The 27,005-nt window shown below is 44.5% G+C and overlaps 1 protein-coding gene across 1 annotated transcript in view; it reads right to left on the reverse strand.

Annotated features, from left to right (window-relative positions):
* LOC117368424 overlaps positions 1-21,740 on the reverse strand; it is a 199,568-nt gene extending 177,828 nt beyond the window's left edge. The window contains exon 1 of the mRNA XM_033962071.1: positions 21,529-21,740. The gene's annotated coding sequence lies outside the window, so the exon portion shown is untranslated. The remainder of the gene's footprint in view (positions 1-21,528) is intronic.
* Positions 21,741-27,005: the final 5,265 nt, after the last annotated feature.

Genomic DNA, 27,005 nt, shown 5'->3' on the forward strand with positions numbered 1-27,005 from the left:
CAGACCGTTGAGGATTAAATCCAGAGTAGCTGTACCTCTCGTTGGATCACATTCTCTCTTACATTCTTTGTAAAGCCAAAGAATCCTTTAATAATACCCTAAATTACTTGAAAAATACTTTCGACAACCTAAGTGCATGGACGATGAGAAACTTCCTCAAACTAAACAAATCAAAGACAAGAATATTATGGTTTGGAGACTATAACTCTCTACCTAGCACAGTACTAGAACTATCCACAGGTGAAGTCTAAAGATAGAAAATTCCTCCAAAGTACTGGGAGTTACACTAGACTCAAACTTAACCTTCAACACACATATCACCTCACTAAGGACAATATGACCAGTCCTAACCCAGGCCAGTTTCAGGCCAGTAGCATAATCTGTCCTAATACCATACCTGGACTATTTTAACTCATTATATTATTGCATTACAGAAAAAGAACTCAAGAGACAACTATTACAAAACACTGCCACCAGACTAATTTTCAGAAGGAATAGGTACGAGAGGGCAAGTCTGCCATTAGAACAACTGCACTGGCTGCCGATGAAAAATTGAATACAATTCAAGATAGCCTGCAAATACAGTGATCTATGGAAAAAACTCAAATGGACTCTGATATTAAAGTCCCACACTTCTTCAATTAATGAGTATCACAATGCTTCATACTAACCTTCCCATCACCTCAACAAGTTTAGTGGAAGATGTTAGAAGCTACTTTTGAATACCAAGGACCTCTTATATGGAACATACCTAAGACAACCCACCACTTACCTTGACTTACGGAAAAAGCTTAAGACATATCTCTTTTCTCTATAGTCATTCTCTTACCCTTTACCTCCTCCCCCTAACAACCACATGACTGGGTTTAAATATGTAACTTCAAGAACTTGATCTAACTCTTATTGTAAACCGCACAGATTCCTTGTAGAGAATTGCAGTATATAAGACATAGGCGTCGGAACAGGGGAGGCCACAAGGGCCATGGTCTCCCCAAAAATTGGCGGTCAACGGTTGGTGTCCACCCTCCCACCCGTTTTCTGGTGTTGTACTTAATATCTTCAGGGCAGCTGCCACGAAGCGTCAACGCGCAGGTCTACCCCAGAACCCTTCATTCTACTTCCAAGGGCAGACCTGTTTATTGACGCTGCGAGGTGGCTGCCCCAGAGATTACAATGCCGGGAGGAGGTAGGAGGTGGAGTCAGGAGCTGGTGATGGGCCATACCACAAAATTCTGCAGGGGCTAGGGCGGAGCTCCTGGGCCCCCCTCCCCCAACCATACAGCATTCCACTGCCTATGCTACCAACCATTTCTCATTCATCTCTCTCAAGCCTTGTTTCCATACATTTCTCTCCTTTTTAAAGGTTGAAATTCTAACTGCTCACTGTGCCAAGGAGAAAAGACAGCTATTCAATGTAAATGCACTCTTGATGAAAACAGAATAATTTTGCATCCCACTCTTGCTTAAGCAGATCATAGAACTGTTTTTATGTTTAAATTTGTTTTTTATTAAATTTCAAGAAATAGCAGTATGCATGAATACAAAACAAACAATATACAATACACAAGAAACCCCCCCTTCCAACCCCCCCAGCCCCTCCCCCCCCCCCGGGAACAGTCACTGTTATACAAGCCAGTGAATAATCAATCAAGCAAACGAGCTTTTGCTACAGGCGACAAAGTAGAACAGAAAGGTCTCCAACAACGGAGAAATACAATACCCTTTTTAGAATGTAAATCAGGAATGGCCTGTCGTTCATATCCTGCCTAATAAATCATTTGAGTCCGCCAGTGCGAGACAGTAGGTGTTTGTGGAGACAACCAACATTGTAAAATAGTCTTTATACCCACCAAGATAGCCCTTTGAACAAAAGCATTCACACCTGGCTTAACTGGGTCCAGTGAAAGTTTCAAAGTGAAGAGAAAAGTCGATGTCGGTACCCAGGAGCATTTCCACAGGGATTTAATCATAAGTCCTATGCGCCGCCAGTAGGCCCGAATACCAGGACATAGCCAAAACATGTGTCCGAGGGTTGCCCTGGTAGCAGCGCATTTAGGGCAGCCTGCAGAAGGGCTAATATGTGCTTTATAGGCACGCACAGGTGCAAAATAAGCTCGAACCAGGAATTTATAGTAGCGTTCCCTTTCAATCGCTGCCACCAGGATGGTCGATCCCAATTTAAAACTCCGCTTTAACATGGATTCTGACACCGTTACTTGTAGATCCATGGACCAGGAACCAGCTAAAGTTGTATAATCCAGTTCCCCCGCCAACTCTTGCAGTAAACGATGGTAGGAACGAAGCGGAGTGGGAACCTGCGCCGTTAAACAAAAAGATTCTGATAATGTACTGCTTCCAATAAAGCCTGTCGAGGGAGAGATTGAACATAATGCAGTAGTTGACCATAACTCAACCAATCATTGGTAGTTAATATATGAGCATCTAACAACATCTGAAATGATTGGAGTGTGCCATCGGTTTGTAGTACTTGAGACAGGTAAACCCCCCCCCTCCCCGAGTCCACTGAGACGGAGCCCCCAGATCAAAACCAGGAGCATAGTCTGCATTACCATGAATAGGCAGACATGGGGTCACATCCGACCTGACATGTAACTGCTGGCATAATCTTTTCCAGATTTTTCGTACTGGGACTAAAAATAAATCCCCATAATGTTGAGTACGCAAAGGCAATGTCGAGACGTGTAGTAAATAGCTAAAGTGAAAGGGAGCAAATGCAAGGCACTCAACCCCGGCTGCCGAAAAATGGGAGGTCCCACAGAACCAATCATTCAAGTGGCGGAGTTGGCATGCTATATTCAGTCTCCCCAAATGTAACAGCCCCAGGCCTCCTTGAGATACGGGTAAAGAAAGTGTACGAAGGGGAATCCGAGAACGTTTACCGCCCCACAGATACCCAGACAATGATTTATGAAGGACACGAAGATGACGATATTGTAATAGCAAAGGCAATGTCTGTAAGAAATATAACCATTGGGGAATGACCATCATATTGTATAAGGCTATCCTGCCTAAAAGAGTTAACGGATAAGAGCGCCAAGCTCGGAGCCTCTGTCCCGTTCGCTGAAGTAGAGGAAGAATATTAAGCGCGTACAATTGAGTTAAATCTTGTGGAATCCAAATCCCCAGATAACGTAAGGACGTGGAGGTCCATTCTAATGGAAAGGGGCCTTGCCAAGAGCTCCGAATCTCCTCTTGCAGGGGTAGGACTAAGGACTTCTGCTTGTTTAAGATAAGACCAGAGAAAAGATGAAACTCGTCCAGTATCTCAAGGGCCCGAGCCAGGGACCGCTGAGGACAAGCCAGGGTCAACAGGATATCGTCAGCAAATGCTAATACCCGCAGTTGAGACGAGCCCTCTGATAGTCCAACTAAGATGTCATCCCTCTGAAATGTCCGAAGGAGAGGTTCCAAGTAGACCAAGAACAGTAAGGGCGACAGCGGGCAACCCTGACGCGTCCCTCTACCAACCTCAAAGGACGGTGTAAAAATCCCATTGACCAAAATCGATGCCTTGGGGGAAGAATACAGGGCTCGCAATGCAGCTAGAAAGTGCCCTCCAATGCCCACATATTCGAGAACCGAAAACAAATAGGGCCAGAGAACCTGATCGAATGCCTTGGCCGCATCTAAACTCACCAATATGCCCTTGGTGTCGGATGCTTGTGCTCTGGCCATAGCTAGAAGCGCCCGACGAATGTTAAGAACAGAGTGGCGGCCCTGAACAAAGCCAACCTGCGCTGGAGAGATAACATGTGGTAAAAGAGGTGTCAACCGATTGGCCAGCAAGCGAGATAGGATTTTTACATCTACATTGAGTAAAGATATTGGTCTGTAGGAGTCAACCTCCTCCCTAGGTTTGTTCGGTTTAGGAAGTAATGTGATAGTGGCAGAGTTTGCATGATCTGGAAAAGCACCTTTCCCCATGACCTCATCATAGTAAGACATCAAAGACGCACAGAGCTGAGGCGACATCATCTTAAAAAATTCCACCGAAAACCCATCCGGGCCGGGGGCTGTACAAGAGCGAAATGTCTTGATGGCCTTTTGGATCTCTATGCCCTGTATGGGTCTGTTCAGGGTCTCCCGCTGTTGTTCAGTGAAACAAGGCAAGCCAGCGTCTGCTAAATAATCTAAAACGTCAGGGCCTGAATACGGTCCGGGATCCGAATAAAAGGTAGAAAAATGTTGATAGAACGCGACCGCAATGTCCTTCGGTTTTGTATGATAAGTGGTAGGGCCATGCCGAATTTTCAAAATATATCTAGATTCTTGCCAATTCTTGGTTAAAGATGCTAGCATCCGGCCCGGTTTATTTCCATAGCGTTGGAATTTATATTTGCGATAAATAAGAGAGCGTTTAGTACGATCATGTAATAATGTATTAAGAGATACCTGAGCCGAATGAAGTTCATCCCGCAAAGCGGCGGTAAGGGCACGCAAGAATGCCGCCTTCAAAGAAGAACATTTTCTCTCCAAACGAATAATGCCTGCCGAAATACGTTTATTCCGTGCTGCTATGTAAGCAATGATCGCCCCTCTAAGGACAGCTTTAGCGGTTTCCCAGAACAAGCCCGGGTCGGTACGGTGTTGTGCATTGTTCATCAGAAAATCCTCCCAACAAGTCCGGAGGTAATCCCCAAAAATAGGGTCCTCATGGAGATAAGATGGAAAACGCCACCGACGGGCTCCCATAGGAGACAACCTCCAGGCCAGGTCCACCCAAACAGGGCAATGATCGGACACCTCCAGCGGGCCTATGGTAGCCTCAGAAACTTGGGCAAACAGAGATTCCGAAAGCAGCAGATAATCTAAACGGGAGAAGGACCCGTGGGCACGCGACTGGTGTGTATAGTCTCGTTCCAATGGATGGAGAAGTCTCCAGGGATCTACTAAACCCAACGATTGACATAGAAAGGGGATGCTTTTGTTCAAATTCGGTGGAGATGATACGGAAGAACCGGAACGATCCAGAGAATTATCCATCACTTGATTAAGATCTCCAGCTATAACCAGGGGCAGTGAGGTATCCTGGAGACCTAAGGACACCAGAGAATCAAAAAAATCCTGGGAATAGGTATTCGGCCCATATACATTCAGCAGCCGGAAATCTGTACCCTGCAGAGAAATTTTTAAGAGCAGATATCTACCCAAAGGGTCCTCAGAAAGTAACGTTACAGAACATTGTAAACCTTTGTAGACCAATAAACATACTCCCGCTCTTTTCCCCGAGGAGGAGGCCGAATATACAGAGCCCACCCAGCCCCTTTGTAACTTTTGATGTTCCTCCCGGGACAATTTAGTCTCCTGCAAGCATGCCAAGTCAGCCCGATGGTGTTTTATCTGTCTCAAGAGTTTGGTGGGTTTCACTGGAGATGAAATCCCTGACACATTCCAGGACAGGATACGGAGGGAGTGATCACCCAGGGTCAAAACACAGACAATATAAAGCAATACGCTGTAAGTATCTGACACCCGGGTGCCCAGCCCCACCCGAGTAAACAGTGGAAAACCAAATACTGTCAAAATTACTCCTATAGCAAATATTGAGCAAGCAAAAAATCATGAGTAGAATCCCGAATATCCTATCAGTGAGCTGTTCCCAACCTATCTTCCCTCCCCCATCCACACCCCAAGAAAACCCAAAAATCATATCCCCGAAGGAATATGCAAGAGGTCCAAAAATGGCGCCCCACAGAACCCCACCCCTCCCACTATTAATAGTAAATAAACAGTATAGCTTTCGCAATAAACAATGAAAAACAATTCTGTGGCTTCCGGCTAAATGGTTGCAAGCCCCACCAATAAGTAGTAATAGCACAACAACTCTGAGGAGTTTCATGGAGGCTCTGAAGAAGATTGTAGAGTTTTATTAATGTAGTCTGCGGCTGCAGAGGCCTCGGTGAACATATGCCAGGAGCCCCCATGCTGGATCTTCAAGACTGCTGGATAAATGAATTGAAAACGATGTTTGTTCTCCTCCAGTTTAGAACATAATGGATAAAAGGCTTTCCTGCGTTCTGTGAGAGCTGCTGAATAATCTTGGCTTATCCGGACAGCAGAGCCCCGAAACTTCAGAATATCGCGTTTAGCACGGTACTGCCGTAAGATCTCCATTTTGTGTCTATAGTTTAGGAGTTTGACGATCACCACCCGGGGCCTGGAATCTCTGGCCGGGCGCGTTCCAAGGCGATGTGCTCGTTCCAAGCAGAGCGGGCTCAAGGACGCTGTATCTGGAAACTCTAGTTCCAGCCAGCCCTCCATCTCAGCTATCAGGTAAGTGTCTGGTATATTTTCAGGCACTCCCATAAAACGAAGATTCCCCCGGCGAGAACTGTTCTCTACATCATCCAATTTAGCAGCTTGGAGATGAACCGTTTCCTGTAAGGCTGAGAGGTCTAATTCATGTGAATTCAGGGAGTCCTCTGCTGCAGACACACGCTGTTCCAGTTCGGTAATTCGGGCCGCCGTGTCAGTCATTAGCTGTTCCAGACGGGTTATCTGGGTCGACAAGGTGTCCATCTGAGGACCCAGAACCTGTGCCACCGCCGCCTTCAATTCGTTCAGCGCCGCAGCCGAAAACTCTGTGACCGCAGTTCCGGAAGCGGCCGCCATTTTGCCCGCACCAGGGCTCGCACGCTCCTTTTCTTTGCGCGCCGGTTTCATCCTGGGACCGGGTTAAATACCTGTCCATGGGATCCCGGGTCGGCAGCAAGAGGTCCGCGGCAGCGTAAGTGCCGAAAAACCAGCAAATAGTGCTAAGGGAGGAGCGGGGTCCCAGAGCCGATCAGGAGCGCGTCCTCACCCGCTCATGGCGTCATGTGACCTCTAGAACTGTTTTTAACAGGATTGCTTTGTACACAGCAGGACAACTGTCCAATTTAACTAGGAATTGTATTTAGGACAGATTTTGGCAGCTCTCCAGCAGCAGGTTATTCAGGCTGGTTTATTAACAAAATCTCAACAATCTAGCATGGAGCCAGGAAGACCCTTCCACATGACAGCACACAAGGGCTTCAACAATGATGCTTAGACAGCAGTGCCGGTTCCACACCCTTGGGATCAACAAATACTGAAATGGTTTCTATATTGCTCAATAAAGTTTTAGCATAGTTGTTACAAAACAGTAAGCAAATGACTTCTTGTGCAATGATCTGGAAACGCTATGGTGTTCCTGTTCTAGAGGTAGAAAGGTCAGCCTCACATGCCCTTCCTATTTACTTTGTTAATAGCAACATCAAGCTAAGAAAAATTTGTTCCTCCTTATAAGAAGAAATTTGGATTTCTAAGAGGGGTATCCTGGCAGTGGCACTTTTTTTTTTTTTTTTAATTCTTTATTCATTTTTATAACTTACATCAAGTGCATAAAAAAATAACACCATTTTTACTTAAATAAATCACTTGAAATTCTACAATTCTTTAAATTACAAATAATTATCCCTTTCCCTCCCATCCCTTCAATACCTCATAACCCATATAACCTATAATAAAGTCCCCCCCCCACCCTTTCATTTGTACAAATCAGGGAAAATAATACCTATTCATTCCAAAAATTTGTTAATGCCCCCCACACATCTTGAAATTTATTAAAATTCCCTTTCTGAATAGCTAATGTTCTTTCCATTTTATAAATATGACACACTGAATTCCACCAAAAACTAGTTTAATCTATTCCAATTTTTCCAATTACATGTTATTTGTTGTATGGCAACTCCTGTTAAAATAAGGAAGAGTTTATTATTTTTGGAAGATATTTGGCTCTTAACCCTCATAGACATGCCAAATTGTACTGTATCATACGATAATGCCACATGATTCTCTAATAAATTATTAATTTGGCCCCAAACTGATTTCCAAAAATCCATAATAAATGGACAATAGAACAATAAATGATCAAGTCCCTGCTTCAAGATGACAATGCCAACATCTATCAGACTTAGAGCAATCTAATTTTTTTAAACGAACAGGGGTCCAGAATGCTCTATGCAACAGAAAAAACCATGTTTGTCTCATAGATGCAGACATTGTGCATCTCATCCTCCAAGACCAATTTCGTGACCATTGAGACGCATTAATTTGATGCTTAATCTCAATACTCCAAATGTCTCTTAGATCAGTCTTTGTTTTTTTATTCATAAATCCAGATATTAATTTGTACCACTGAGCGGCCTGGTGTCCCAGAAAATCCACCTGAAAGCATAAGAACTCCAAACTATATTGATTATTAAGATTTTTCCATTCAGAAAGTCCTTTTGATAAGAGAGGTTAAAGAAGGTTTGAAACAGGCCAGTATTTATGAAAGATATCTTCTTTTGGAAAAGTAAATCATACTCAGGTTATAAATGGGACCATTATTACATGCAGTTGGGAAAAACTATGTAACAGCTTTTTCCATTGTACTATACTCTTATACTTTAGACCAGGAGTGTCAAACTCAATTACATAAGGGGCCGAAATTTAAAACATAGACTTACCCCCCCTCTACAAAACTGCAATAGCAGTTTCTAGTGCAGAGAGCCATGCTGAATGGCCTGCGCTGCTCCCGAAGCTCATAGGAACTCTATGCCCGTCGGGAGCAACGCGGGCCAATCAGTGCGGTTTCCCGCGCTAGAAACTGGTAGCACAGTTTTATAGAAGAAGGGGCAAGTCACGGGCCAAATTTTTTATTAAGATACTTAGGGGTCCTTTTATTAAGGTATGCTAACCGATTAGCACACGCTAAAGATTAGCACACACTAAGGGCTCCTTTTTCTAAGCTGCGATAGCGATTTTAGCGCACGCTGAATTGCCGTGCATGCTAAACCCACGCTACACAGCTAGAACTAACACCAGCTCAATGCTGGGGTTAGCGTCTAGTGCGCGGGGCAATTCAGCGCGTGTTAAGTGCGCGCTAAAACCACTATCGTAGCTTAGTAAAAGGAGCCCTAAATGCGCACCTTAATAAAAGGACCCCTTAGTCATAGTAGAAGTATAGGATTGCAACCTCTCCAACCCCACGCCCCTCTCTTTTAGGTCCTAGTTCATGCTTGCTGTCTAGTGTCTAACACCAGCTCTGGCAGGATACACATTTCAAATCTGACATATTGTAATCAAAAAATAAAAAATAAAATTATTTTTTCTACCTTTCTAGGTCATTCAGAAAAACTGAGAGGAGACAGATTCATAACGAATGCAAGGAAGTTCTTCTTCACTCAGAGGGTGGTGGATACCTGGAACGCGCTTCCCGGAGAGGTGATAAGACAGAGTACAATTCTGGGGTTCAAAAAGGGACTGGATGACTTCCTGGAAGCGAAGGGGATTACAGGGTACAGATAGAGGTACCTTACAGGACATTGAGCGAATAGGGTATGGATATTTTAGGTTAGGTAGGGAACACTTTCAGGTCATGGACCTGGGGGGCCGCCGCGGGAGCGGACTGCCGGGCACGATGGACCCCTGGTCTGACCCGGCAGAGGCAATGCTTATGTTCTTATGTCTTACCTTTTGTTGTATGGTCATTATTCAAATCATGTTGGTCCCAGACTCCGGTTGTCTTATGATAACTTGCTTGCCAGGGTCTCCTCCCCATTTGTCATTTTCTTCTTTCTCCGTAATAACCATCCATGTTCCATTTCTGTCCTCTCCTTCCGTTTCCCTTCCCTTCCCTGGAGATCTGGCATCTTTCCTTTTTTGGTCTCCATCCCCGTAGCTGCAGCGATGGACTCCACCATCCAAAGATCCACCATCTCTTCTTTTCTCAACTACCCTTTCATCCAGCATCTCTCCCTCCTTCCCCACAACCCCAGGGTCAACCATCTCTGCCTTTCTCTTCCCAACTACCCTCCTATCCAGTATCTCTATCCCCCCTCCACACCATCCCATGTGTCCAACTTTTCTCCCTTTCTGTTCTTTCCCTCCCTCTATCCCTGTCTACCATGCCTCTCCTTCTCCTGTTTTTAGACCCATTATTTCTTCCCCTCCCCCACCCTCAGTCCAACATATGCACGTCTCTTTGGACCCCTCCTTCCCTACCTCCATGTACTTCTACACCAGGGCCCTCCGCCACCAGCCCCCCAAGACCTGCATGTTTTCCCCCTTCTTTTTAGCATCCTCCAACTTCCCATTCTCACCTACAAAGCAGCCTGCAGAGGATCGCTGGTCCGATGTAGCGAACCTAGCAGGCTGCCATCGGCAGCATGTTCCTTCTGCCCCTCCTCTAATGTACAGGACTGTGGCAGAGGGAATGTGCTGCAGAGGTTGATAGCAGCCTGCTAGGTTCGCTATCAACCAGCGATCCTCTGCAGGCAGCTTTGAAGGTGAGACCAGGAAGCCGGGAAAGAGATGGTGGTCAATGAGATGGAGGGAGGGAAGGAACAGAGGACATTTACTCATGGGCCAAATCTAATTATCCTGTGGGTCAAATTTAGTCCATGGGCCTGTTATGCCAATGATTTCCAGTTCGTCGTTTTTTGCTATTGCTTCTAACTCTCCCATTTTGTTTCCCAAACTTCTAGCATTCATATACATACATTTGAGTTCTCTTTGTGTTACCTTCTTGGACTTTCTACGCTTAGCTGTCTCTACTGTTTCTTTCACAGTATCCTTTTCTGCTCCTGCCTTGTCTCCCTTATTTGCTGTGAGATCATCCCCTTCTGTGTCTGAGTAGTTGTCCGTAGTTCCTTCTTCGGGGCATCCTGTCACCCGGGCCATCGACTGGTGGTCGACTGTCGGCTTTCCCCTGTCCTTTAGTTTAAAGCCTTCTCAATGGCCCTCTTCATGTTGCCTGCCAGTACTTTTGCTCCTTCCTTGTTGAGGTGCAGTCCGTACTTTCTGTAGTACTTGCTTTTTCCCCAGAACGCCGTCCAGTAGCGCACGAAGTCAAAGCCTTTTGATTCACTAACCCCCCTCTTCTACAAAGCCTCGCTAGCGGCTGCCACGCGGTAACAGCCCCAAAGCCCTTTAAATCTCTATGGGCTTCGGGGCTTTACCGCGTGGCTTTGATGAGAAACACTAGTTTCTAAGTTTTTACCTTAGTATTGTATAATAAAACAGCCCGGAAATGGGCCATTGTTGAAACCTACTTAAACTCTATATAACCATATATTTCTTTTTAGCCATCTTAACCAATGCATACCTTTAATATACACTCTTTTTTTTTTCTCTCTACTTGGCCTCTGAGGGGCTTTCACGTCTTTCTCCTCCCCCCCTTCTGTTTTCTCATGTATTTCATATCTTTCCTTTAGTCCTCCTTTTTCGTTCTCTCTCCCCCCCCTTTCATTTTCCCTCATGGTTTATTCTGATCACTTTTTATTGAGTGGCTTGGAGAACTTATTCCTTGTACATTTGGTATTGTTCATTTGAATTATTGCTCTTCCATCCGAATTGTTATATCTAATTTTTCTTTTACCTTTGTATTTTGACAAAATTTTCAATAAAATTTCATGTTTAAAATAAAAATAGATGCTTACGTGGATTCCCAACCTAGATGACCATTTATAAAATTACTCTCTAAGAAGGCAACACTATAACAGTGTGCCTAAATTTAGGCACTTATGTGGCATTTACAGTCCATTTTCATTATTCATACATTCACGATGTAAAAAGATTGAAGAACACTGTTTTAGTGTGCTTTGTTGTGATCCCCCATGACCATCTGTTAGATTTTTGCTGCTCCAGCATCATTAGCGTCGGCCGAGGGGACGCAGTGATGTGATACGCTGGGGTCGAGGACGTATCGAGCCACTATCACTATGCTGAGGCAGACAGGGCCCAGAACAGGGCCCCCTACTCTCTCTCAGTTACTAGCTGCCTACACAACAGCAGGCCAGCAATGCTACCAGTCAGGCTCTGAGCGCAGGCCAAAATCAGTCAGTTGCCCAAACCCTGGGCCTGACCGGAGCCCCATAGCACCAACAAAAAATGTGTGGATTCATTACCGCCTGACACCCAGTACCCAGAAGCACAGGCCAGCAATAGAGAATGATATAGGGAAAAAATTTATCACTGTTCCTGCCCCGTTCCCGCGAACTTAGTCCCCGTCCCTGCCCCATCCCCATGAGCTCAGTCCCCGTTCCCACCCTGCAAGCTCGGTCCCTGTCCCCACCCTGGAAACTGTTGGATCCCATTCGCACAAGCCTCGAATAGTTATGATTTTATACTGAACTTATTTTATTAACGTATAAAAAGAGACAATATTCTGTACAATTGTCATTTTATAAACACAAATAATACAGAGCAAGGATCAACAAAACCTCTGTCTCCCCTCTCTTTCACAAATATCCCCTCCACTATTGTGAAAACTGAACAAACCAAATTACTACAGAATGCTACATACAAATATCAAGCTAACAGAATACTTCAGTCACACATGGCAGGAATAGTGTTAGGGGAGTGCAACTAGGACAACTATCCCCTGGACAGAGAGAGCCCTAAGCTAGCTGAAAGCTAAAGATGCACAGTCTGGGCTTTGCGTTCCCCAGTTATGTCTAATACCAGCTCCAGCAGGATACAAATTTCAAAACTGAAATATTCTAATCACAAAATATAAAATAAATTTATATTTTTCTACCTTTTGTTGTCTGGTAATTTTATTCTTCAGATCACATTGGTCTCAAGCTTTGCTTTTGGGTTCCTTCTGTCTTCATCGTGGCTGGCTCCTGAAGGTAAAATAGGCACAAGAGGAACTGGGGAGGAGATGCCGAGTCTGACATGGGCGCAATTTTTTTATCACAGGGGCGGTAAAAGGTCTTGTCGCCATTCCTGCGGTAAACCAGTTGCAAATGTCTCCATTCTTGTGGATTTACTGTGATGACCATGGTTTACCACAGTAAACAGTCCCCGTGTCATTCTCTAGCCAGCAGCAGATGTGATAGCTACGTGCACACATCCCAAAGAAGTAATAGCCAATGTTCATCCCTAGGAAACAATTATGTCAAAGGAAAAAAAAATTGACTCAGAGTGCAGGATATTCGAAGAACAGTGGACCTACAATTACTTTTTCATGCAGTACAAGGAGAGAGCTGTTTGTCTGGTATGCCAGGATTCAGTGGCTGTGTTCAAGGAATACAATTTGCGTCGACACTACAAAATTCGACATAAAGACAAATATGATTGTTTGGTCGGATAAGTGAGAAAAAACAAAATACTAAAACTGAAAAATGGATTGACAACTCAACAAAATGCTTTTGTGAAGCAGAAGCAGCTAAATATTTCATCACTATGAGCAAGTTTTCAAGTTGCCAAGCTAATAGAACGCACTGGCATTGAAAATGCATAGATTATTTTCTATAAAAAATGTTGCCATAGAAAAGCTAATTTGTTAAAGAATGTCTTCTTTCTGATGCCAAAGAGATGTGTCTAGAGAAGGCTGATTTATTTAGGACAGTGAGTCTTTCAGGCCCTACAATTACACAAAGGATTGAAGAAATGGGGGACAATTTGCATCAGCATTTGCAAAACTCCTCAAAAAATCTTTGCTATTTTTCGTTGGCACTTGCTGAAAGCAATGATATTTGTGATTCTACACAACTTTTAGTTTTCATTCGTAGGACCCATCATCATTTTGAAGTTACAGAGGAGATTGTTGTACTGCAAAGCATCAAAGGAACAACAGGATAGGATATCTATGAACAGATTCAACAAACTGTGAATGATTTGGAGCTGGACTGGCCTAAACTAGTCAGTGTGACAAGTGAAGTTGCTCCTAGCATGGTGGGGTCTATGAAAGGAGTGGTTGTACGCATTAACCAAGATATGGACATGCACAACCATTTGCGTCCAATAGCCATACACTGCCTAATCCACCAACAAGCGCTGTGTTGTAAATTACTGGTCATGAAAGTTGTGGTGTCCTATGCAGTGGCATACCAAGGGGGAAGGGGGGCGGTCCGCCCGGGTGCATGCCCCAAGGGGGTGCACAGCTGACCACCCACCGGGGAATAGGCTGCCGCCGAGGAAAAGCTACTATTGCCGTAATCGGGAACAGGCCGGTGCCGAGTTCTCCCTCCCTGCTTCTCTTCCCCATGGGGCCGAACAACTCTTGCCGCCCGACATCAATTCTGACATCGGAGAGGACGTTCTGGGCCAGCCAATTGCTGCCTGGCTGGCCCGGAACGTCTTCTCCGAAGTTAGAATTGATGTCGGGCGGGGAGAGTTGGTCGGCCCCCGGGGAAGAGAAGCAGGGCGAACTTGGTGCCGCCTGTTCCTGATGGCCAGTGGCAGCCTTTTTTCCCTGCGGCGGTGGCAGCAGCATGTTTCCCAATGGCGGTGGCATAGGGGAGAGCAGGGAGAAAGAAAGAAAGGGGGGGAGACAGGGAGCCAGAAAGAAAGGGGGCAGGGTGAAACAAAGAAAGAAAAAAAATGGGGCATAGGGAGAGAGAGAGAAAGACAGATATAGAGAAAGAAAGGGGGCATGAAGAGAGAAAGAAAGAAGGGGCAGGGTGAAAGAAAGAAAGAAATGGGGCATGGAGAGAGAGAGAAAGACAGACAGAGAAAGAAAGGAGGCATGAAGAGAGAAAGAAGGGGGCAGGGTGAAACAATGAAAGAAAAAAATGGGGCATAGGGAGAGAGAGAGAGAAAGACAGACATAGAGAAAGAAAGGGGGCATGAAGAGAGAAAGAAAGAAGGGGGCAGGGTGAAAGAAAGAAAGAAATGGGGCATGGAGAGAGAGAGAAAGACAAACAGAGAAAGAAAGGGGGCATGGGGAGAGAGAAAGAAAGAAGGGGGCAGGTGAAAGAAAGAAAGAAATGGGGCACGGAGAGAGAGAGAAAGACAGACAGAGAAAGAAAGGAGGCATGAAGAGAGAAAGAAGGGGGCAGGGTGAAAGAAAGAAAAAAGAAATGGGGCACGGAGAGAGAGAGAGAAAGACAAACATAGAGAGAAAGGAGGCATGGGGAGAGAGAAAGAAAGAAGGGGGTATGGTGAAAGAAAGAAAGAAATGGGGCACAGAGAGAGAGAAAGGCAGACAGAGAAAGAAAGGGGGCATGGAGAGAGAAAGAAGGGGGCAGGGTAAAATAAAGAAAGAAATGGGGCATGGGGAGAGAGAGAGAGAAAGACAAACATAGAGAAAGAAAGAGGGCATGGGGAGAGAGAAAGAAAGAAGGGGGCAGGATGAAAGAAAGAAATGGTGCATGGAGAGAGAGAGAAAGACAGACAGACAGAAAGAAAGGGGGCATGGAGAAAGAAAGAAGGGGGCAGGATGAAACAAAGAAAAAGGTGGGGGAGGGAATGAGGTCTGGAGGAGAGGAAGCATATAGGAGGCTGAAAGAAGGAAAGAAATATTAGATGCACAGTCAGAAGAATAAAGTGCAACCAGAGACTGATGAAAAATTACCAAACAAAGGTAGGAAAAATGATTTTATTTTCAATTTAGTGATCAAAATGTTTCTGCTTTGAGAATTTATATATGCTATCTATATTTTGCACTATGGCCCCCTTTTACTAAACCGCAATAGTATTTTTTTACGCAGGGAGCCTATGAGTGTCGAGAGCAGCGTGGGGCATTCAGCGCAGCTCCCTGCACTAAAAAACGCTATCACAGTTTAGTAAAAAGGGAGGGGGTATATTTGTCTATTTCTGTATAGTTACTGAGGTGACATTGCATAAAGTCATCTGCCTTGACCTCTTTGAAAACCCGCAGAATATAAATGATAATTAACATTTTCTCTGCGTACAGTGTGCTTTGTGTTTTTAAAATTTTATTGTTGGTAGATCATTTTGACTTGGCCACGAAGGTAAGGGGGGAGGGAGGGAGGGGAGCTGCTGAAAGACATCTAGTAATCCTTGCAGGCTTGACTGTGCAGGGAATTATTTTTGTAAAATGATATTTTGTTATGTGAGTGGCATTATTTAGACTTTAATTTCTATGAATGAATAGAATGAAAAAGATATAAAATTACTTGCTTGTTTTTATGTGCGTGCGCTGAAGGAAAGTGGAGAGAGAGTGGGCTGAGTACGCTGAAGGGAAATGGGGAAGAGAGAGTGGGGAGAAGACGCTGATTTATAAATTGACAATTGTACAGAATATTGTTTCTTTTTATACTTTAATATAATAAGTTCAATATAAAACAATTCAAGGCTTGTGTGGATGGAATCAGGTGGTTTGTGGGGATGAGGACCGAGCTTACGGGGATTAGTCCAATAAAATGGTTATTTTCTTATTTCTCATTATTTGTTTTATTTTTATTTGTTAATTTGTAAAGTGGTGATTGTTATGTATCAGTTTTTTCAAATCTACATCTACTGTCTTTATATTTTGCACAGTATTAGAGGACATGTATTACTGTTTTTATGGTGTTGCATTGTAAGCAGAGTCTGGTTTCTTGGCAGTTCAGTTTAACTTTTGTCTACATATTTCTATTTTTAGTTTGTGATTATTCCATATTGGGCGAGGGTGTATCTGTCTGTGTGTATAAAAGGGACATGGCTTTCTGATAGCATTGACTGTACAGGATCAATTGACTGTGCAGGATCTGGCTTGTTTAGTTTTACAATGTATGTTCCAGTGTTCTAGTGCTCACTGCAGTGTTTAAGATGCTGCCTTTTCCTAGGTACACTCTTGTTGTGTGATATGTGGATTGTTACTAAAAATCATATTTTTCATATAGATGGGGGGGTGTCAAAAAAATGATGGTACGCCACTGGTCCTGTGTTAACTTCATTAGGCCCCATGCACTAAACCACAGACAGTTTCAGGAATTTCTATCTGAGCTGAATGTTAGCCATGAAGATATTCTGTACCACACAGAAGTCCGTTGGCTGAGTCAAGGGAGAGCTTTGAGACGTTTTTATGACATACTTCCACAGGTTTTTGCTTTTCTGCTTTCAAAAAACAAAGAAGTACCAGAGCTTAAATATGCAGAATGGAAATGGCACATTGCCTTTCTGACAGATATAACAGAACTACTCAATAGTTTCAATGTGTAACTTCAAGGAAAGGGGAAGCTCATCTGTGATATGCATTCACATGTGAAAGCATTTGAAGTAAAATTGGGCCTCCTCATTAAATTAGTGAAGGAGGAAAACTTCTACCATTTCCCAATACGCAGAAGCTGTTGGCTGAGAACACACAGTTGCATTCCCAAACAAAAAATGTGTGAATTCACTGGAAATGTTGCAAAGGGAGTTTCAAATGAGATTAAAGAGCTTTATCTCCATGAACAGGACATATAGCTTTTCCGGAACCTATTTTCTGTTGGCATTGAAATTGTTGGGTTTTTTTAAAATAAATTTTTATAAATTTTCCATTCGAAAACAGTGCATTAAAATGTATATACAATTGACTTTAAGATAAGAAATACTATAAACATTTCCCCCCTCCGATCCTAATTCAAGAGCAAAACAAAGTGCATTACTACATACATACAATTAAAATCAGAAATAGCACTTTTCTTTGGTCAATTAATACAAGAAAATATAATACCCCCCTTCCTGGATGTGTGAATCAAATAGGAAATAAGGGGATAATCCAGCTAATCAATATTAACAAAATTTGTCAATGGACCCCACCTTAATTTAAACATCTTATTATTACATGATATTTCTGCATTCATTTTTTCATATTTATAGCATAAACATAAAGAATTCCACCAAAAGGAGAAATTAAGTATATCCCAATTTTTCCAGTTCTTAGCAACCATTTTGCAAGGCTACCCCAGTCATATGGCAAATAGTCTGCTTTTATATCTATCTAATGGAAGTTTAGGTGACAACAATGTACCACAGATAACCACCTCATAAGATAACGGAATCGAAGACTCCAGAATCAAATTGATTTGTCCCCAAATTGATTTCCAAAAGTTGAGTATCAAAGGACAATAGAACAACAAATGATCCAGTGTCTTTATTTCAAGATGACAGAACCTATTAGATTTTGAACTATTTAACTTCTGCAAACGAACTGGGGTCCAAAAACCTCTATGTAACAAAAAGAACCATGTTTGTCTCATAGATGCTGACGCTGTACATCTCATCCTCCAAGTCCAAATCTGTGGCCATTGAGTAGCATTGAAATTGTTGATCCAATTTACCAAATGGAACTGGCCGAACTACAGAATTGTGACTCTCTGAAAAATGCATTCAAATCAAGTAGCCTTACTAATTTCTATACATCTTTCTCCTCTGAGACATACAGTCATGTGAAAAAATTAGGATACCCCATGAAATATTCAGTTCTTTCTTAAGAAATGTTCACATATTGATGTCAAATCCTTTTTAAAAATTTATCTCTGGAAAAGAAAGTGATGTAATTGCAGGTAAACAACAAATGTTTTCCTTGATTTACTCATGAAACAAAAGATATCCACAAAAATGTGTATTCTAACTGAGGAATAAATTAGGATACCCTAACATATCCTCCCACTTAAAGTGGTTCAAATTACACACAGGTGTATCGCATCAGGTGCACATGATTAGAACATCGTTACTCAGCATTTTGAAGGAGGTTTGCCCTACTTAAACCTCAGACATTTAGTTTGGTGTGCTCATGACTGCTGCGGTGAGAGTGAACACTATGGTGAAATCAAAAGAGCTGTCTGGGACCTTCAGAAAGAAGATTGTAGCAGCTTAAAATTCTAGTAAGGGACTTTAAAAAATCTCAAAAAAATTTGACATTAGCCATTCCACGGTCCGGAAAATAGTGTACAACTGTCAACATGCCCAGGTCTGGCAGCTGACCCCTAGAGAAGACCGCAAGATGCTAGAAGAAGTCTCCAAAAACCCTAAAATGTCATCACGGGACCTACAGCAGGCTCTTGATACTGTTGATGTGTGAAAGTGTATGCCTCTACAATCAGAAAGAGACTGCACAAATTTAACTTGCATGGGAGGTTTGCAAGGAGGAAAACTTTGCTCCCTAAGAGAAACATCAAGGCCAGACTGAAGTTTGCCAGAGAGAACGTAGACAAACACCAGGACTTCTGGAATAGTGTTCTATGGACAGATGAGTCTAAAATTGAATTATTTGGACACCAGAAAAGAGGACATGTTTGGCGTACACCTTTAACCTACAAAGTTTACACTAGTTTTCAAAGAGAATGCTTCCCTTTGGTACTTGCTACAATTACCATGTATCTGTCGATATTTACACCCACTTTTTCTATGGCAACCTTTTTTACAGAAAATAATCTATGCATTTTCAAATGTACAATCTATGGGGCCTATTTACTAAAGGATACAAAAGTAGGTATTTGCATTTATTGTGCAATAAGTGCGCATTAACACCCAAAACATGGAGTTAGTGCAAAGGCTGTGCAGTAACTTGCTTAGTAGTTTTCCGTATGTTGCTTGTGCCGGGACCACAGCGGGATATTTGTATAGAAGCTGTTAGCACAGGTATGTTTACAGTTATTGTGTGCTAAAATCCTCACTAAGGCCCAGATGCACTAAAGTCAGCAATCATCTAACAATCGTCGTTAAACCAGTTTAGCGACGATCACATCTGCCGAGCCAATTGCTCATTCTCCTATCCGACCATGCAAATAAGCTCATTAATATTGCTATGCGATTGATGCTCTAACATGGCTTCCCGATGCACAAAAAAAAGTGATTGCTTTTAGCGATCTGAAAAAAAGCGACTGGTCAAGCCAAGTCGTTTACCTTTCTCACGCTACAAAAACATTTATAACATGCCAAACCTTTTTTTTTTTTTTAATAATGGGCATAAATGTTATGATACACAGGGAAGGGCCTACAACTCTGATTGGCTCAGATGTCTAATACCCCTCCCAAGGGGGGGGGGGGGGTTTGACATGGCCGGATGGAGTGGGCATCCCTGCTGTTGATTTTCACTGGGGATTGGAGGTTGGTCCCCAATGCCAGTTTATCAGGGGGATGTCAGGGAGGGCTGTCATCGGTGGGGTGGGGGGGTCTTTATTTTAATGGGGCAGATATTGTGCATGTGTAATACACACACAGCATCTGTGCCCATTTTTTAAAAAGAGAAAAAAAGATTTCCTGCCCCTGCCTCTCAGCTTTTTGGGCTTCCCCTGCCGGCTCTGCGCATGTGTGAGAGTTGCTCTCTCAGCAGTCAATTGGACGGGAGAGATGGGGATTCCGATGAACTTCTGCACAAATCATTTGCATGCAAAATTTTTAGTGCATTAATAGCTCTTTTAGAATCAGCCAAAAATCGGATCAGAGCGGACTCACGCGGTCTTACCGATCCTGTTTAGTGCATCCTTTTTTAGGCTGTTATGCGGTATAGAAAGTTTTTAATAAACATAAACATATAGCCCTAATTGCTTAGTGCACTTTTGCAAACAAAATTCTATTTATTTCACAGTTACTATACTGTTATAACTGTACAGGACAGACTTAAGCTGTTTACAAACTACAAAAAATAGAAAGGAAAAAGAACGCTAGACTTACAATAGGAAACAATACCAACTGCACAATACATAGGGTTCCTTTTACGAAGGTGCGCTAGGGTTTTTAGCGCACGCACAAAATTACCATCTACTGCCTGCTGAAAAGGAGGCGGTAGCAGCTAGCGCATTCATGAATTTAGCGCGTGCTATAGCGCGCGTTAAGGCCCTAGTGCACCTTTGTAAAAGGAGCCCATAGTGTAAAGATCACATAAAGAGGACAGGGAGGGGTGGCATTTCTCTCCCCCCAAATCTAACAGCCCCCCCCCCAATACTCAATGAGGCGCTAAAAGCATGCACATTTGATTAACAAGGATAAAACACACAAATCATTTTCAAATATTGTCCACTCTTGAACAGGGCAGAATTTATTCGTCGAGGGCCCCTAGGCACACAAGTACACTGGACCCTTGCACCGCCCCACCCCACCATGTGCCCAGGCGGAAACAGGAAGCTGCGTCAGAGGGAAGCTTTGGGCAAGCAGCAGCGCTTGCACAATTACAGTTCCTGTTGCCTTTCTTACCCGCATTGTTTGCCTGTCTTACTTTTTTCGTTCGATGGGGGGGGGCCACGTTGCCGATCAGGGTGGGGCCCGCGTTGCCGATCGGGGGAGCCCGCATTGCGGATCGATGCTGGAGGGGCCCATCGCCGTTTGGAAAAAACAATGTTGATGCCCTCCTTCATCGGGCCCCCCTGACCATTTTGGGCCCTAGGCACGCGCCTACTTGGCCTGTTGGTTAATTCTGCCCTGCTCTTGAGGAAATTTTCAAACTGCCCACTTTGCTGCACAGGGCAACCTTTGCATGGACTTTCCCTGTGAAACTTCCAACAGGACCTATGCTCTGCTATCTTTGAATAGAAAATAGCCCGTGTAGAAAACGCATACATTAATTCTTTTGCCCAACCTAAACACCTCATCCAAAAGCGGTAAAAGATGTAATCCGCATGTTTAGTTATAGACAGATTAAGGGGAGCAATTTTCAGCCAGGCCTATTACCCCGGTAAATAGCTTTTGAAAATAGCCCTCCCCGTGCCTTTCTGCGTAGTGTGAAGTGGAGCACATGTATGAAAAGCAGTTCCACAGCATCAAACGGGATGATCGCACGCCACTCAACCCAAAGGACTTCTTCCTAAGCTAATCTTTCCCTCAGTTTTCTGCCCCATGACCGACCTGGGCTCTCCCTGGTAAGCCTCCAGCAGCAGCTCTCAGCTGATTCTTTCAGGAAGTCGGTCTGGCTCGGCTGCTGCTGTGCCTCCGGCTCTAACCTCTCGTAGGTGGAGGCTTGACTGCGGCTGCTGTTGACCCCTCCCCTCCTCTCATCTTCTCTGCTGCAATTGTAGGGCCGGGACTTTGGAGAACCGCGTTTTTGCGTGGCTCGTTGCTTTCCTCCATGCTGCTGCTGTGCGCACATCACTCAACTTCTTGCAACTTCCTGACTGATTTTTTTTTTTTTGGGGGGGGGGGAGGGAGGGAGTTAAATTGCATATTGGAGAGTTCGTTTAAACAGTCAATGCAGACATTATACGTTAGCTAATTAAGTGCAATTAAAATAAAATAATTACAGAATCCCTTTGCCGTAAAATTTTATTCTACTTCTGGGGTTTGTTCTCTAGAGCATGCTAAAATTTTGCAATTATGTGCATCTATTCCCAAACTCTTGTTTGTGCTAACTACAATTCTTATATTAGCTATAGGAGGTCTTCCTGGTCACTTTCCATTGAGCATTAAAACCTATTGAACAGTTACTTCTCTGCCCTAAAGGGCAATTTCTAGAACAGGATGCCTACAGGACCACTAACTAATAAACACAAAGATGCCAGACTTTGCATGCAGTACAGTACCAGAGAAATAGAAACAAATGCATTTCTTCCTGAACAGTGCAAAATATAGACAGCAGATGTAAATTCTCGAAACTGACACATTTCAATCACTAAATTTAAAATAAAATCATTTTCCTACTTTTGTTGACTGCTGATTTTATTTTTCTAATCATCTTTTCCCAGTCTCTGGTTGCATTTCCTTCTGTCTGTGCTCTTAACTCTGTTTCCAAGGCCTTCTTATGCATTTACTGTATTTCTCTCTTTAATTTTTTGTACTACATCCATCTTTGGCATTAACTTTCAATATTCAACTTTATTCAATTTTTCTGCTTCCTTCTCAAATCTATCTGTCTTCTCTTCACATCCATGTGCACCATGTCCTCCTTCCCTCTGCTCTTCCCCTTCCTTCCCCTCCATCCCTGTGTACCATCTCCTCCCTTTTTCTTCTCCCTTATTCCCATCTTTTCATAAACAGCATTTCTTCAATCTCTCTTCTCTTCACCAACCCCTCCCATCCCTGTGCACCATCTTCTCCCTCTCTCTCCCCTTTCTCTCTATCCCTGTGCAGAATATCCTCCCTCTGTCTCCCCCTCTTGTGATTTGGTATCCCTCCTCCTTTCTTCCCTGGTCTTGTGTCTTTCTCTCCTTCCTTTCCCCCTCCAGTAGTCCAACATCTATCTCCTTCCCTTTCTCCCTTCTTGTGGTCTGGTTCTTTCTCCTCTCCTTCCCTTCCCTCCTCCTCCTTCCTATCGTGATTTGTATTTCTCTATCTCACCCCCCACCCCACCCCCACACACACCTTACTCTGGAATCTCCTTCTCCTACTTTCCTCCCCCTCTAGTAGACCAACAACTTTCTCCTTCCCTTTCACCCCATCCTGTGCTCTGGTATCTCTCTCCTCTCCTTCATTTCCCTCCTTCTCCCATCCCTGGTCTGACATCTTTCTCTCCTTTCCTCTCCCCTCCAGTAGTTTCCTTTCTTTCCCCCCTTCTTGTGGTCTGGTACCTCATTCCTTCCTTTCTCTCCTCCTCCTCTGTAATGTGCTACCATGGTCTGGCATCTCTGTCATCCCCTTCTCTCCCCGAGAGGTCTGGCACCTTTTTCTTTCCTCCCCATCCCCGCAGTCAAGCATCTCTTTAGTAACCCTCCTCCTGCAATCTGTTCACACTCACACACACACACACATCCATGATCTGGTGCTTGTTCACCCTTCTCCTTCCTGACAGCTGCTGTTTCACTCTTTGGGCCACACGCAGCAAGAGTTAAGTAAACAAGCTGCCTTCGGTGGCCCACAAGTTTTCCCTCTGCTACTGTTTCCTGATGCGGGAACAGGAAGCAGTAGCAAAGGGAAAGTTTCCAGGCCTCCAAAGGCAGCATGTCTACTTTATTCACACTGTCGGCGACCTGAAGATTGAAAGAGTGGCTGTTGTGAAGGAGAAGCATGGAAGGAGAGGATGGAATTGCGGACAGCTGCTCGGGCTATCCAGAAGGTATCTGCGGGCTACCACTGGCTCACGGACCTTGCGTTGAATAGCACTGTCCTAGGTAAATCATGCTGCCCCCTCACTATACAGCCCCCCGCTGTGAGCCCCTCCTCCTACCCACCCCCTTCCCTCTATAAATTTTTGAAATTTATATGAAAATGTCTGTATTTATAATAAATAGTACACTGTCTTGATACAAGGTAGGCAGTTTTAGTCTCTGAAAGCTAGTCAAAAAATATATTAAGTTAGTCCAATAAAAATGTATCACCTTATTTTCAATTTGTTGTTTTCTTTTTATTTATTAACCTTTAGAGTGGACTAACATAGCTACATACTAGTTTATCCTAAATTAAAAATTCTTTGATCTACCTTTGTCTGATCCTTTAATTTTTGTAATTGTATTGGTCCCATTCTCTCTCTCTCTTTTTCATTTTTTTTCTTTTCTCTGTTTTCTATTCATTTGTCATTTTTCTATTTCTCTGCTTTTCTTCCACCACTATATCCTTCTCCAGCAGTGGCGTACTAAGGGGGGGGGGGCGGTCCACCCCGGGTGCAAGCCCTGTGGGGGTGCTCTGGCATCCGTTCTCCTCCCCCCCCCCCGATGTCTGGTTCTTCCCCGCACCATTTAGAGTAGCGAAGCAGCCTGCAAGATCGCGATGTCAGTGATCATGCGCTGCTTCGTGCTGTCCTCCGCCGTGGTCCTGCCCCCTCCACTGATGTCAGAGGAGGGGGGCGGGTCCGCGGCGGTGGACAGTACAAGCAGCTCAAGATCGCTGACATCGCGATCTTGCTGCAGGCTGCTTCCCTATTCTAAATGGTGCGGGGAGGCCAGAGAGGAAGAACCGGATGTCGGGGTGGGGGGTGAGGAGTGGGAGGGGGGTCGAGTGGTCCTTCGGGGTCGGGCGGGCAGGCAGGCCTTCAGGGGGAGATGCAGGCCTTAAAGGGGGGTGGACAAGCCTTCATGGGGGGAGACAGGCTTTCGGGGGGGAGGAGCAGGCAGGCAGGCCTTCAAGGAGGGGACAGTCAGGCTGGCCTTTAAGGGGGGGACAGGCCTACAAGGGGGTGCAGGCCTTCAGGGGGGGTGCAGGTCTTCGGGGGGTGCAGACCTTCGGGGGGGTGCAGGCCTTCAAGGGGGTGCAGGCCTTCAAGGGGGGGACAGGCAGGCAGGCCTTTAAGGGGGAGACAGGCCTACAAGGGGGTGGGACAGGTCTTCAAGGGGGGGACAGGCCTTCAGGGGGTGCAGGCCTTCGGGGGGGGTGCAGGCCTTCAAGGGGGGACAAGCCTTCATGGGGGGAGACAGGCTTTCGGGGGGGGACAGGCAGGCAGGCCTTCAAGGGGGGACAGGCAGGCAGGCCTTTAAGGGGGGGACAGGCCTACAAGGGGGTGGGACAGGCCTTCAAAGGGGGGACAGGCCTTTAAGGGGGGGAGGCAGGCCTACAAGGGGGTGGGACAGGCCTTCAAAGGGGGGACAGGCCTTTAAGGGGGGAGGCAGGCCTACAAGGGGGTGGGTGCAGGCCTTTGGCGGGGTGCAGGCCTTCAAGGGGGTTGCAGGCCTTCAAGTGGGGGGGGGGGGACAGGCCTTTGGGGGGACCCTGGTGTAGAAGTACACAGAGGGAAGGGGGTGTTCAAAAAGACGTGCATATGCCAGACTTTGGGGAGGAAGAAATAATGGGTCTGAAAATAGAGGAGAGGGAGAGAGATTCTGGACCATGGGATTTAGGGAGGGAAGGAACAGAAAGGGAGAGAAATTGGACACAAGGGATGGTGTGGAGGAGGGATAGAGATACTGGATAGGAGGGTAATTGGGAAAAGAAAGGGAGAGATGGTGGGCCCTGGGGTGGTGGGGAAGGAGGGAGAGATGCCGGATGAAAGGGTAGTTAAGAAAAGGTGGATCTGTGGAGGGAGATGAAAAAAAGGAAAGATACCAGACTTCCTGGGGAGGGAAGGGAAATGGAAAGGGAGGACAGAGATGGCAGATGGATGGTTAGCATGAAGAAAGAAGGAGACCCTGTCAAGCAAGATATTAGAAGACAACCAGAGCCTGGGACCAACCAGATTTGAAAAATAACCAGACAACAAAAGGTAGAAAAATTAATTTTATTTGTGATTACAATATGTCAGATATGAAATGTGTGTCCTGCCAGAGCTGGTGTTAGACCGCAAACGTGAGCTAGGATTTAACAGAGAGAGGAAAAGTCCTTTTTGTTTCTTTATTTTATTTACACCACAGCGCCAGTGTGGTTAGGAGAAGCCAAAGGGGGTGAAAAAGCTATAAAACCCACCAGGATTTTTGAAAAAAATCACCCAACTGGGCAGGAAAATCGAATCGAAAAACCAATTAAATAGGCTGAATCGAAATTTTTCTTCCTGAATCGGGCAGTTTGCACTACTGTCTCAGACTTTGGGACCTGGGATTGGGGAGAGATGGCATCCTCAGTACTTTATAATGCAAGTGAAATGAGGATTTGGTCAGACTTTTGAAAGGTCTGCAGAAGAAAAATATTGTATAGGCCGGGGACATGAGACAGCAGGAAATGGGAACTTTTCTTCCTTCTATTTTTGTGAATGGAAAGGCTGAGGATGTCAGAGAGTTCAATTAAAATATGTGCTTTATAAAAAAATATAATAATGTGTTTTATAAAGTTTATAAGCATTGCTGGCCTACCCGGTGAGGTGTTCCTAGTGGTGGTGGTGGTGGTGGTGGCAGTGTGTCAATGTGTTGAGAGGAAGAGGTGGTCTGGGAAATTCTCCTGAGCAAACTCCTGGCCCATTTCCACCCCCCAGTTAGTCCACTCCACTCAACTGGTTCACACACTGAGTGGGTCTTTGGGTATTGTGCCTGGGTAGTTGTTTTGGGATCTCTTCCAGTGGTTTGTCAGTATCTCCTTGTGGTCCAAGGAAGGAAACTTTGTTAACCTTAGCATTGACCTTTTGTAACAGTGCTGCTTGTGTGGCATTAGGCTATGTAGTGATCGAAAGAAAAAAACAGACCTTTGCACATTTTTGCACTATAGGTGGGTGTATGAGGAGATTCACATTTCCTGCACAGCTAAGTCCGTGTGAAGTTCCCTTGTGCTGTATTTGACATCTAGCAAGGTCTCTGTTTGGAAGGAAAGATCTAAGCTTAAAAATGAAGTGGCCAGAAGTTATGGTAAAAGCAGATAGCTTAGCTGGTTTTAAGAAAGATTTGGACAAATTCCTGGAGGAAAAGTCCATAATCTGTTATTAAGACATGGGGAAGTGTCTGCTTGCCCTAGATCGGTAGCATGGAATGTTGCTACTCTTTGGGTTTTGACCAGGTACTAGTGACCTGGATTGGCTACCATGAGAATGGGCTACTGGG

This window comes from Geotrypetes seraphini, chromosome 10 (assembly GCF_902459505.1).
Source record: "Geotrypetes seraphini chromosome 10, aGeoSer1.1, whole genome shotgun sequence".
Classification (NCBI taxonomy): domain Eukaryota; kingdom Metazoa; phylum Chordata; class Amphibia; order Gymnophiona; family Dermophiidae; genus Geotrypetes; species Geotrypetes seraphini.